This window comes from Balaenoptera ricei, chromosome 2, assembly GCF_028023285.1.
Source record: "Balaenoptera ricei isolate mBalRic1 chromosome 2, mBalRic1.hap2, whole genome shotgun sequence".
Classification (NCBI taxonomy): Eukaryota; Metazoa; Chordata; class Mammalia; order Artiodactyla; family Balaenopteridae; genus Balaenoptera; species Balaenoptera ricei.
This window is the reverse complement of record NC_082640.1, coordinates 4,366,565-4,378,528: the sequence shown is the minus strand read 5'-3', so window position 1 is coordinate 4,378,528 and position 11,964 is coordinate 4,366,565.

Below are 11,964 nucleotides of genomic sequence, written 5' to 3'. Positions count from 1 at the left end.
TGACTTTGTTATATTTGTCGGCTTAATAGAATTTCTCGCTCTCTGTCACTTTTTTTTTTAAGTTTGGAAGCTTAATGCGGATTTCCCTACCAGAAACCACGTTGGGGGTTTTTTGGTAATTTTTTTTATTGTGGTAAAATATACGTAACAAAATTTTCCATTTTAACCATTTTTTTCTATGGCATCAAGTGCATTCATTACACACGAATTCCCCACCCCCTCTCGTCCCCAGCTCTTGACACCCACCATCCTACGTTCTGTCCCTGTGGATGTGACTACTGTTGGTACCTCGTGGAAGTAGAACCATACAGCATTTACCCTTTTGTGATTGGCTTCTTTCACTCAGCATAATAGCTTCAAGATATATTGAAAAAAGAAAAACCAACAAAAAACTGTGTTTTTACATTTTTTTTAATTTTTTAAATTAAAAATTTTAGTTATAATTCAGTCAGGTTCAAGCTTTTATCTCAAGAACAACAGTATTCCTAATTCCTTTAAAATATATATATATATTTTAATGTTGACTGAATCACCAAGCCACATTTTCATTTTGTCTTTGCTTTAGCCAAAAGAATGAAAGGATTTATTGGTTGAAAACCCTTGAGTATTACAACTAACTATGAAAATCAAAGTTCACTCTTTGCATGGGGGTCAAGAACTATTTTGAGGATGTTCCTGATTTCAATTATTTTTCAAAGTAAGTGAGAAATGATTCATTAGAAACGCTAATTTTTGCAGGTTATTTTTAGAGGAAGACGCATCAGGCTAGTCTTAATGTTTTAGATCACTAAAGAAAAGATGAATAGGAAGGCGAAGAAATAATATCCCAACTGGGGGAATCCCACTTTTAGAAAATGTATAGCGTGAGAGAGTGGCATGGACATATATACACTACCAAATGTAAAATAGATAGCTAGTGGGAAGCAGCCGCATAGCACAGGGAGATCAGCTCGGTGCTTTGTGACCACCTAGAGGGGTGGGATAGGGAGGGTGGGAGGGAGGGAGATGCAAGAGGGAAGAGATATGGGAACAGATGTATGTGTATAACTGATTCACTTTGTTATAAAGCAGAAACTCACACACCATTGGAAAGCAATTATACTCCAATAAAGATGTTTAAAAAAAAAAAAAAAAAGAAAATGTATAGACTTTTCTCCATGCAATCCAAATTTTATATTAATTAGCACATTTCCCTCTCATGGTGGGCGGCCTTACTTGTAAGCACCCCCAGAAGCCAGTCTGAGAATGAGAGCAGCGGGTTCTCTGAAAGTAGAAAGAAGTGAGATCAACAGAGCTGTTAACCCTCACTGCTAAGACCACATCTTCGGAGGCAGTGCCCACTGGGGAAACTATACTGCTGGCTGCTGCCCTTTGGTTGCGTTGTCGGGAATAATAGCTAGGAGCCCGCAGCCCTCCTCCCTAAGAGGAAGTTGGTTTTACTGTGATTTAATTGCCTGCAGAGGTGGGAACGTGGAGGGCTAGAATCATACTCGTCAGCCTGGCCTTCGTGAAATACACACAGTTTACACGGACAGCCACGCGTTCGCGGTGTGTCTCACCCAGGGCTCTGAAGTCCTGCCGGCCTCAGGCACAGAGGCCCTGCCCATCCCAGGCATCTCTCCGCATACTATGTGGAAACATTCTTTAGTGCTTCATGGACATCACGAAAGGATGACTTGAAAAGGATTGAACTTCCATTACGGAGTGAGGCTTTCGAGTTTTTTGTTTGTTTGCTTTTGTGTATTTTTAGCATATGGTCCTCACAAAAAATTACGTACAAGTATAAATAATATAAAGTGGGGCTCTGATATTAATTTGTGTTTTAAAGAAGGCTATTAAAGCCTTCTTAAAGCGTATTAAAGAAGGCTAAAACTCTTAGGGAAAGGAAGGAAGGAAGGGGGGAAGGGAGGAAGGAAGGGGAGGGAGGAGAGAGAAAAAAGAAAAGAAAGGAAAAGAAAAGGAAAGGAAAGGAAAGGGAAAAGACCATGCCCAGCCTCAGTCTGGATCTCCTGTCTTCTAGCATCGTCCAGATTTTGCCAGATTTTTCAGGAGGATTGTCTCCTCTGATGGGCTTTGCAAATGCCTATCACGTCAGGAACTGGTTTCCTCTCTGCTTACTGCAGTTTTCTCTTTTCTCTGCACTGAAGATTCCTTGTTGAGCTTGCTTGGTGTCTTTCCTCTGTGTTTTCTCAGACCATGGGATGGTGCAGGTGTTGTTTTACCCATGATTGGATGCCCCGTTGGCAGGAAATATAGATGCTATCTTATGGGCCAAACAATCTTTGGAACATGTACCGAGGTCACGGAAGTTAACTTTGTACCTGTTGAACACCCAGTATCACCCAGCGTTTGATATGATAGACATACACTGTATTCATTTACCCAAAATAACTTATTGAGCACCTGGTATGCACCAGGGTGAGTGGCAGGTCATCAGGCAGGGGCGGAAGATCCAGATATTAACACAACAAAGTCCTTGGCATTGTGGTAGACGGCCTCTGCTGGATGGGGGCAAGAGGACCAGCGCAGTGCATACCTTTCTAATGACTGAGAAGGCCAGTCTGAGTTTAGAACTGTCCTTGAAGTTCTCCGTGGGAACGCGGCAGTGGGGAGAAAGCCAGCACACAGGCCCCATATCCCGGTGGGCTCGGTCAAGGTGCCTGATGTGAGTGGACAGCCAAGCCTATGCATTCAAGCTCCCGTTCATCACTCCCCCCTCAGCAGACAGCTGCCCTTGGCCACCCCTGGGTTTCGGGGTGCGCACGCAGGTGGGGAAGTATATCCTGAGAAGGATGAACGTGAGAAGAGGCCCAGGCAGTCCTGAGAAATGGGCTCATGGCCATTTGGCCGGAGAATCCCAGGGTCTCTAGTACCCAGACCATGTAGAGCTACCTTGTATGATATGGCAGTCATAAAATAATTTTTGTGTTATTTACCTGTGTCACATCTGTCTCCCTCACTAGAATGTAAATGCCCCCAATCTTGTCTTCTTCCCAGATGTATATGTCACTGACCGAGGTTCTTGGCCTCCTTAATCAATAGAAATTGATAAGAGGCCAGACAAGAAATTCAGGCAAGGCTTTACTGGGGCTCCTGGTGCAGCAGAGGGGAACGAGAACAAGTAACAGGTTCCCTGGCTCACTCGGTCCTGGGGGAAGGGGGGGTGGCGAGTGGGTTCCTTATAAAGGGTGAGGGTAGGGGCAGGTCCAGGGGTTGAGTTGGAGGGGCAGCTTAGGTGGCTTGCCCACCCCTTTGGTGGTGTTGTGTGCAGGGGTCGTGCACAGTACCCTGCTTTTGCACACCCTGCTTTTGCTCCTGGATCTTCAGAAGTGGCAGTTGGCTTTTTGGTCTTTTCGTATCTTGTTGTCCATAATTTGCCCCAGCTGCACATGCACTCAGTTATTTTTAGCCCCTTATAGTTTCTTTGTATTTTGTGGCTCAAGGAGGAGTCTGTCCAGGTGCCAGCACTGCAGCCAAGGGTCCCGGGTCCCAGCTCGTCTCATACACACTGGCGCTGAGGGTACGGAGGTGAAAAAAAAAAAATCCCTGCCCTCCTCATGGACATTACATTCTAATGTATGTGTGCGTTGGAGAGGGAAGATAATAGTATTTAACTGTCCACAATATTGAATGACTGTCATTTAAATGAGGTGGAAGACAGGGTCGGTTTAGCTTTGGTTTGGAGGGCCCGAGTTTGCTGTCTGTTCTAACAGTAGAAGCCTCTGGCATGTAGCATAAGCATACTGTAGCATCTATGAAACAGTGTCACCAGGCCAAAGGTCAAGGGTCAGAGGCATGGCCAGCAGTCACCAGGTCTTTTCTAACCTTTACCCAACTCTCTTCTTACCAAACTGTCAAGCCATGTGTTGCCCTGCCTGATAGAAGTTTTATCATCATTGAAGTTCATTATACTTTTAAACTTAAAGCAGAGCGTGTATTTCCACGTGTCTTAGTCCATTCGGGCTGCTATCACAAAATACCACAGACTGAGTGGCTTATAAACAACAGAAATTTCTCACAGTTCTCGGGGCTGGAAGTCTAAGATTAAAGCGCTGGCAGAGAGTCTAGTTCCTGGTTCATAGATGGCCATCTTTTCATTATGTCCTCACTTGTTAGAGGGGCAAGGGAGCTCTCTGGGGTCTCTTTTACAAGGGCACTAATCCTACTCATAAGGGCTCCACCCTCATGATTTTTTACCTCCCCAAAGCCCCACCTCCTAATACCATCATCTTGGGGATCCAGTTTCAACATATGAATTTGGGGGGGACACAAGCATTCAGCCAATGGCACCATGTATTGAATATTTGCAATTAAAAAAATGCTTTCTTGGGAGTTCCCTGGTGGCCTAGTGATTAGGGTTCCAGGCTTGCATTGCTGTGGCCTGGGTTCAATCCCTGGCTGGGGAACTGAGGTCCCGCAAGCCACACAGCGCGGCTAAAAAAAAAGCTTTCTTATTTGTGAGACAGGAAATATTACATGAATTGCTTTTTACCAACTGTATATGTCCAGTGTTTTGGGAAACATTCTGAATAGAGTCTGGATTTTCTAACATTAATAATATATTAATATAACCAATGGCACATCTCCAGCTAACCAATCTAAAATTTGCAGCATATTTCTAAACATAGATTTGTAATGAACCAAATTGTCTCTAGTTCTTAAATCACCTCCTGAAGGTAGGTTAGCTGCTTAAAGGATGCGTTAACTATTTTAGGTCAGTAGGGTACTTTGTGGTGCTTTATCACCAAGTGCTACACACCACCGGCCCTTTTCCTGTCAACTCCCTGATCATGTAGCCTATTTTTAATATTAAATCTCTCTGAACCAAAGTCATATCTTTCTGGAAGGTTAGACTTTTAGAACAGTATATTAATAATGTATTACCAAATTACTGAGTCATTTGGCCTGCTTAAGTATCTAACCTAGTACCAAAAATCATTTAACCAGTCATATGAGAAAAGCCCAGTGTTTCAGTGGAGACTTCAAATAATCATTTTAATACATTGTCTACAGAGAAATGTAATACTTTAAAATGTTAACATTTCATGTGGAAATATTTTTCTTTTAATCCTTGTTTCTTTCCTGATACAATTCCTGCATCAACATTTACTCTATTTCTTTTTTTTTTTTTTTTTTGACTTGAATCAGGAGTTTATCAGAAGATCCCAAGTTTGCTTCCCTTCCCCACAGGCAAAAAACTATCAAGGTTAAATCAACAAATTAGGGAAAATATGAATCTGCAAACACTCTTTTTGCAACACCAAAAATATTTCAGAGTGTTTTGTTAGACATTTCAATTGCAACAAGCATGAGCTTTTTACTTCTAATCACAAAAATGGTAACATTACAGAAAAAAATTAAAATTAGTTCCCTGGATTAAAAAAAAAAATGAATCTAGTCCTCGATTTCCTGTTATTTTTGTGTACTCCCAGTGTTTTTACATACATGAATGTATGTATTTATAGAAATGATTCAGGTTTTTTTTTCTTTCTTTGTTTTTTTTTTTTTACCAAATACGATCATGATAAACATTTGCCTATAATGCCCTTTAGTCTCTGTAACAATTATTAAGGTTGTATAATAATCTAAGTTTATGAACCATAATTTAAGAATTTTTTAAAGACAGGTCCCAGAAGTGAAATCATTAATCTAGATACATATTAGTCTAGATACATATCTAGATACAAACAAAAAGAACTTGGTTTTCCCAAAGGGTTGTACTAAAGTAAAACTATGAACAAGATGTGAAAGCATTGGTTGTCATGTGTCCTCATAACATTGTGAATTGGCACTTTGCAGAGAGTACTCGTTTAATGAGGAAATGGTATTGTGTCTAATTTAGTGAGACTGAACATTTTTTCCAGATGCTTGTGGGTAACTGATTTTTTTGTGAATCTTGTATCCATAACCTTTGTCTGCTTATGTCTATTGTTTTCTTACTGTGTTTCGTATCAATGAGAAAAACTTACGTATATGCAAAGAAAATTTTAGAGGGTAAAATCTTTAAGGACTGAAGCCTTATCCCTTATCACAGCTCTGGGGTTCCCTGGAGGATACACGTGCTGACTATCCTTTAATGTCTGTGGATTGATGGTTCATTGCCACCTGGGAGAATTCTCTCTGGAAGGCAGGATCCAAGATTCATTGTTTGATTGTTCTGCCACTCAAGAAAAAGTTCGCAGCTGGACATGTCATCTTTTGATGTGATCTTTATTTAGTAGTAGAGAGCCTGTTAAGATGTTCCAGAGTTGTGTATTTGTCCAGTTAATAGTTGCTTTCCTTTTAAATATATGATCCAAAATTGCTTGAAGAAATATCTTCCTCCTGTGCTGGCTTGATTTTTTAAACATTCCATCTTACTAGAAGTTATATGTATAGTCACATTTTTTTTCTGCTGTGAATTTAAACTCTATTCTCATAGGACCAGCAGGAGCAGTGTATGAGAAGTAACAGTCTGTAAACAGTCTATTTGAATATGTCATATTTACAATGTATTTTCAACCATCTGTAAGGAAATTCCCAAGAATATTCTTTCTGGTAGCTTTGATTTACTGTACTCATTTTTCAGAGGGGGAATTAGCCTGGGGAATATTTACATGACTTGCCTGTGGCTACACAATGAGTCATTAGCAGTGTTAGGATTGGAAATTTAAGTCCCTGGAATGAAGAAGTGCAATTAATGGGAAAAGAAGACGCTTCATAGAAAATAAGCTTTAATTACATTTTTAAAATGTCAAAATCTCTCTTACATTTCTTGGAAGGATACCATATAAGTTTTAAGTGTAATGACTTTTCTTTTTAGTAGCTTGCTTGTTATGGAACATGTTTATTTAATCATCAGACAGTTGACATTTATACTACGTTAATGAACTTGGTATTTATTGAGGTTTATGATAAAATACCAAGTATATCTTCAGGCAGACGTTTTTGTTTTATTCTTCTACTCATCATAGCAAATATTTATTGACATTAACTATGGGTAAGATTGCTGTTGGTGTTTTTTATTTTGTTTTGTTTTATTTTTTGTTTGGTTGGTTTTTTTTAGTAAGGAAGAGACATGAGAATAGTTAGGAATGTTTAGAAATGTTCAGGAATGCTAAGGAGGACCCTGTACAGCAGAAGAGCTTCAGGATCTAGGATGTGAGGAAGCAAAAGCTCTCTCTCTCTCTGGTAACCCTATTCATTCATTCAACACATGTTTATGGAGCATGTATTCTGTGCCAGGCACTATTCTAGGCACTTGGGATAAATGAGTAAATGAAACAGAAAAGAAAAATCTCTGCCCTCATGGATGTTGTATTCTAGTGGAGGGAGATAGACACTAAACAATAAACATAATAAGTAAATTATATTGTATACTAGGAGGTAAAAGCACTATTTTTAAAAAGTTGAACATGGTAAGTGAGATGAGCGATGCTGGAGGGCAGTGGGGATTGCAGTTTTAAATAGGATGTTAGAGGAAGTCTTCATCGAAAAGGCGCCAACTGAGCAAAGACTTGAAGGAAGTGATCATCGTGTGGAAATCTAGGGAGAGAGCTTTCCTGGTGCCTGTGAGGGGCATCAGTGAGGTTGGAGCAGAAAGAAGGAGGTTGTGCGTGAGAGGGGAAGGTGGAGGAGAGGGGTGGAAGAGGAGATCCCAGCCAAGCAGACACCAAAGGAGCAGCCAGTGGGTAAGAGAAAGACTGAGAGAGAGTGCTTTGAGAAAGCAACTTTGAGTGAGTGAGTAAAGGGTGGAGAGTGATATTAAACAACCAGGCTAAATGCTACCGATAGGTCAAGATGAGCACTGAGAATTGACCCTGGGATTTGATTCATTGCTGATGACCTTGAGCAGTTTTGGGGACAGCGGTGGGAGAGAGTAGGCTTAAGAGAGATCTGTAGAGAAGAACTGAAGTGAGCATGGGCAACTTCTTTTAGGCTTTTTTTTTTTTTTTTTTTCTGCGAAGGAGAGCAAAGAAATGGGGTGAAAGCTGGCAGAGAAAATGAAGTCCAGGGGAGGTTTTCTTAGGCAGAGGGAAATAATAGTATCATGTCATCTGCATATAATGACAATTTTACCTCTTCCCTTCCAATTTGGATACCTTTTATTTCTTTTTCTTGTCTGATAGCTGTGGCCAGGACTTCCAATACTGTGTTGAATAGAAGTGGTGAAAGTGGGCATCCTTGTCTTATTCCAGACTTTAGCTGGAAGGCTCTCAGGTTTTCATCGTTGAGCATTATATTGGCTGTGGTTTTGTCATAAATAGCTTTTATTATTTCCCTATTATTATTATTTTTCCTGTTATTTCCCTATTATTAATATTTCCTATTATTTCCCTATTATTATTTTATATTTATTTATTATTTATTTATATTGATTTATCTATTATTATTTTATATCTATTTAGCTATTATTTTATTAGATATGTTCCCTCTAAACCCACTTTGGTAAGAGTTTTTATCATGGATGGATGTTGAATTTTATCAAATGCTTTTTCTGCATCTGTTGAGATGATCATGTGGTTTTTTTTCTTTTGTAGATGTGGTGTATCACATTGATTGATTAGGCAGAGGGAAATAATAACATGTGTGTATGCTGAGTGGAATGATTCAGTAGAAGACTAAAGGTTGTGATGCCCACTCAGAGTTTCTTGCTATATCCATACCCATCAAGAATTCCTATACCCAGAATTTCCTGTGTGTGCTTCATTCACTCCTTTAATTTTTTTCAGCAATATTTTGAGTAAGTCCAACTATCCCAGGCCACTAATTTTCTTCTTCTTCTTACCTGTTCATTTTTATTCTCATGAATGAAAAATAAATTATTTATTTATTTTTTACTGTACTGCTGAACTGAATGAAGAAGCATTTTCAGAACTCTAATGAAAAACTGATGAACTCATAAAAGTGCTAACAAAAGATCAAGATGAAAAAAAAATTTTAATTACATGGGACTGAGTGAACTGATGAGGATGAGTATAATTTTTGTGACTTTCTGTCTGAATTAAAAAAAAAAAAATCCAACAAGGACTCAGAGGCAAAGAATATACAAATCAATTTTCACTGCAAAGTAAAGGAGCTGTTACAGTGGAGGATTACTGGACTGAATGTCAATATTATGACATAGTATGAGTGTGTTTCATGTTTGGTAATTGCAATCATTGTTGCTTTTGTTGTGGTCATCCATGTAAAAAAAAAAAAAATTATATTAGCATGAAAAAACACTTGTAATCTATCACCATCAGTAAATATATATTATAGGCTAAAATATATATTATAGGCTATATATTATATAATATATGTATATAATATATAAATGTATATTATAGGCTAAAAAACTCCCCCAACATACACAAAGACCGTTGTAATTGTGAAGGGAAATTATTTATCTTACGCTTATTTATCCTATCCTATCCTATTTATCCTAAACTCAAAATAATGTTAAATTTCCCATCTAATATTAGCTTTTTCATGGTGGTTCTTTTTAACAGTGTCACATTTTACAAATATTGGACTCTTCTACGAAACGTAAACATCCATCATACCCTCAATTCGAGGAATAATTTGGTAATGACGGTGTTTTAATATATTACTCTTAAAAATATGTAAGTTAGTCACATCGCTGAGACTTGGACCTATCATTTCTACTCTGTAGTAACTTCAGTTTCAGTGCTGAAAACTAGCAACTGTTCCTATTGAACTGAAAGATTAGTCAGGAGACCCTTGAATTCCAGCCAGCTTCAGGCCAGAGTAGCTGCCAAAGAGGCTGCTGAAGGCCAGCTTGCCAAAGTTATGTTCATTTTCAGGGAAAAGGGGAAAACTTAAATACCTGCTTTCTTGACTTCCATTGTTTTCCTATTCTACTTATCTACGTTCCATTGCAGATAAGTAAAAAAAGAATGCTTTACAACTGAGATACTCTGAAGTGAGGAAAATTTGAGGGTATCAGGCAACTTTTCACAAAACTGTGTTACATTGATGAATGAGAAATTATCTGTTTCATTGCACCTTCATTGTGCCTTTGAGGAAGATAAAATATGAGAATCTGTGAATATGTATTTGTGTGGAGGGTGAGTGAGGGGATGGGGAAGGGAGAGGGATGGGCAGAAAGGAAGTGGGGGAGGGCTCCAAGCTCAGCAGAGATAGAGATGAGAACTTGGAAGTCATCATGACACATTACGACCTTTAGAAAAGTTTATATGTGTGCCTGGCAGACAGAAAAAGATGTTTTCTATAGCACAGGGAACTATATTCAATATCTTGTAATAACTTATACTGGAAAAGAATCTAAAAAAGAATATATATATATATATAGTATGTGTGTGTGTGTGTGTGTGTGTATAAATAAACTGAATCACTTTGCCGGACACCTGAAACTAACACAACATTGTAAATCAACTATACTTCAATTTAAAAAAAAAAAGAAAAATGTTTTTGATTAATAGAAACATCAGTTGCATGTAGGGATTTGTTCTGGCTTTTAATTTTCTGAACTGATGCATGCATGGAACTTAAATTCAGATTGCTGAAGGTTGATTCCTACCCCCATCGATTTTTAGCTTTGTAACCTCACTCAGGTAACTTAACTTCTCTGTGTCAGTTTCTTCATCAGTGAAAAATGGAGAAAATTAATTATTAAATTATGTAACACTGGTGAATCAGCACAGTGCCTAGTACAGTGTAAGCATTCATTAAAAATTAGCAATTATTATCACTCGTCTACATAGTCTAGCCTTAATAAATTGATTGCTCGAATTAATGTAATATAGAACAATCTCAAAAATATACCTATGTTAGCCTTTAAGAGATAGCCCTGGATTTAGAAGGAAGAAATTCAGAGAACTGTGTTTAAACCTCAGAAGACATGATTTTCCCAATAATGTGGAATTTACTGACAACTTAAATACCACTTCTAATTAAGAAAATCAAACATGTATTAGGAGTTTTTCTGTGAGGTGATGCCACATAAATGAAAAGGATTCCCAGAATATGTATTCCAGGTGTGTCAACTGCAGAGAGAAAAAGAAGGGAAAGGAGAGGAGGCATAAATAAATACACCTGCAAGATAGCACGTTAGCCTCACTGATCTCTGTTCAATCCCTGAAACTGCGACGCATTCCTTGTCCTCGGGGCCTTAGCATATTCCATTCCCTTTTCCTGTATTGCTTTTCTCAGCACATCCAAAGGCTAACTTGTTTTTTCTTTATCTTTTGGGATATTTCAGCTTAAATATCATCTCAGATGATCATCTTCTCATCTAAAGTAGCATCTTCCCATCATCATTCTCTCATCTCAGCCTGTTCACTGTTTTCTCACTGTAATTATTTTTCTGATAATCATTTTAATTGGTCTTCTTCACTAGAATATCAAGCTCCATGATGGAAACAAAATCATATTCCCAGCATTTAACTTATAGTTATAGCACTTATGGTTCCAAAGTAGTAAGTACTGAATAGATGCACGTGGTGTGTGTTTTTGTTCAGTTTGGTTTGGTTTAGTTTCGGGACCAAATTTAATCTCTTCGCCAGTACTTATGAAACTTACACAAAGTTTACAAATTTTCCTATGCTCCTGAGAAAATTGAAGCTAATATTTTAGCTTTTACTTAATCATACCAGGGATGAACTTGCATAGATTTATTACCATCACCTCTGTTGATATTTTCAAGTTTCGCCAAATGGCAGGCCAGTCACATCTGAGATTTTCACGATTGAACGGATTTGAATAGTAATTTTGTGACATTGGCAAACCAGAGTATACAATATTAATGAAAATGGGCTTCATCTGAATAGCCTGTGTCATATTTGAACTTAGCAGAGTCCTGTACACGAGGAGTCCTATGCATGAGTCCTATACATTTGAAGTCTTGAGTATTTTGGATGGGACACAGCTTTGTCTAAAACTGAGGTAGCCTTGGGATACTATGAGAAATTGATTTTGCCCAAGAGCATTGCTTTAGGCTTCATATGAAGAGTTCCTACAGAA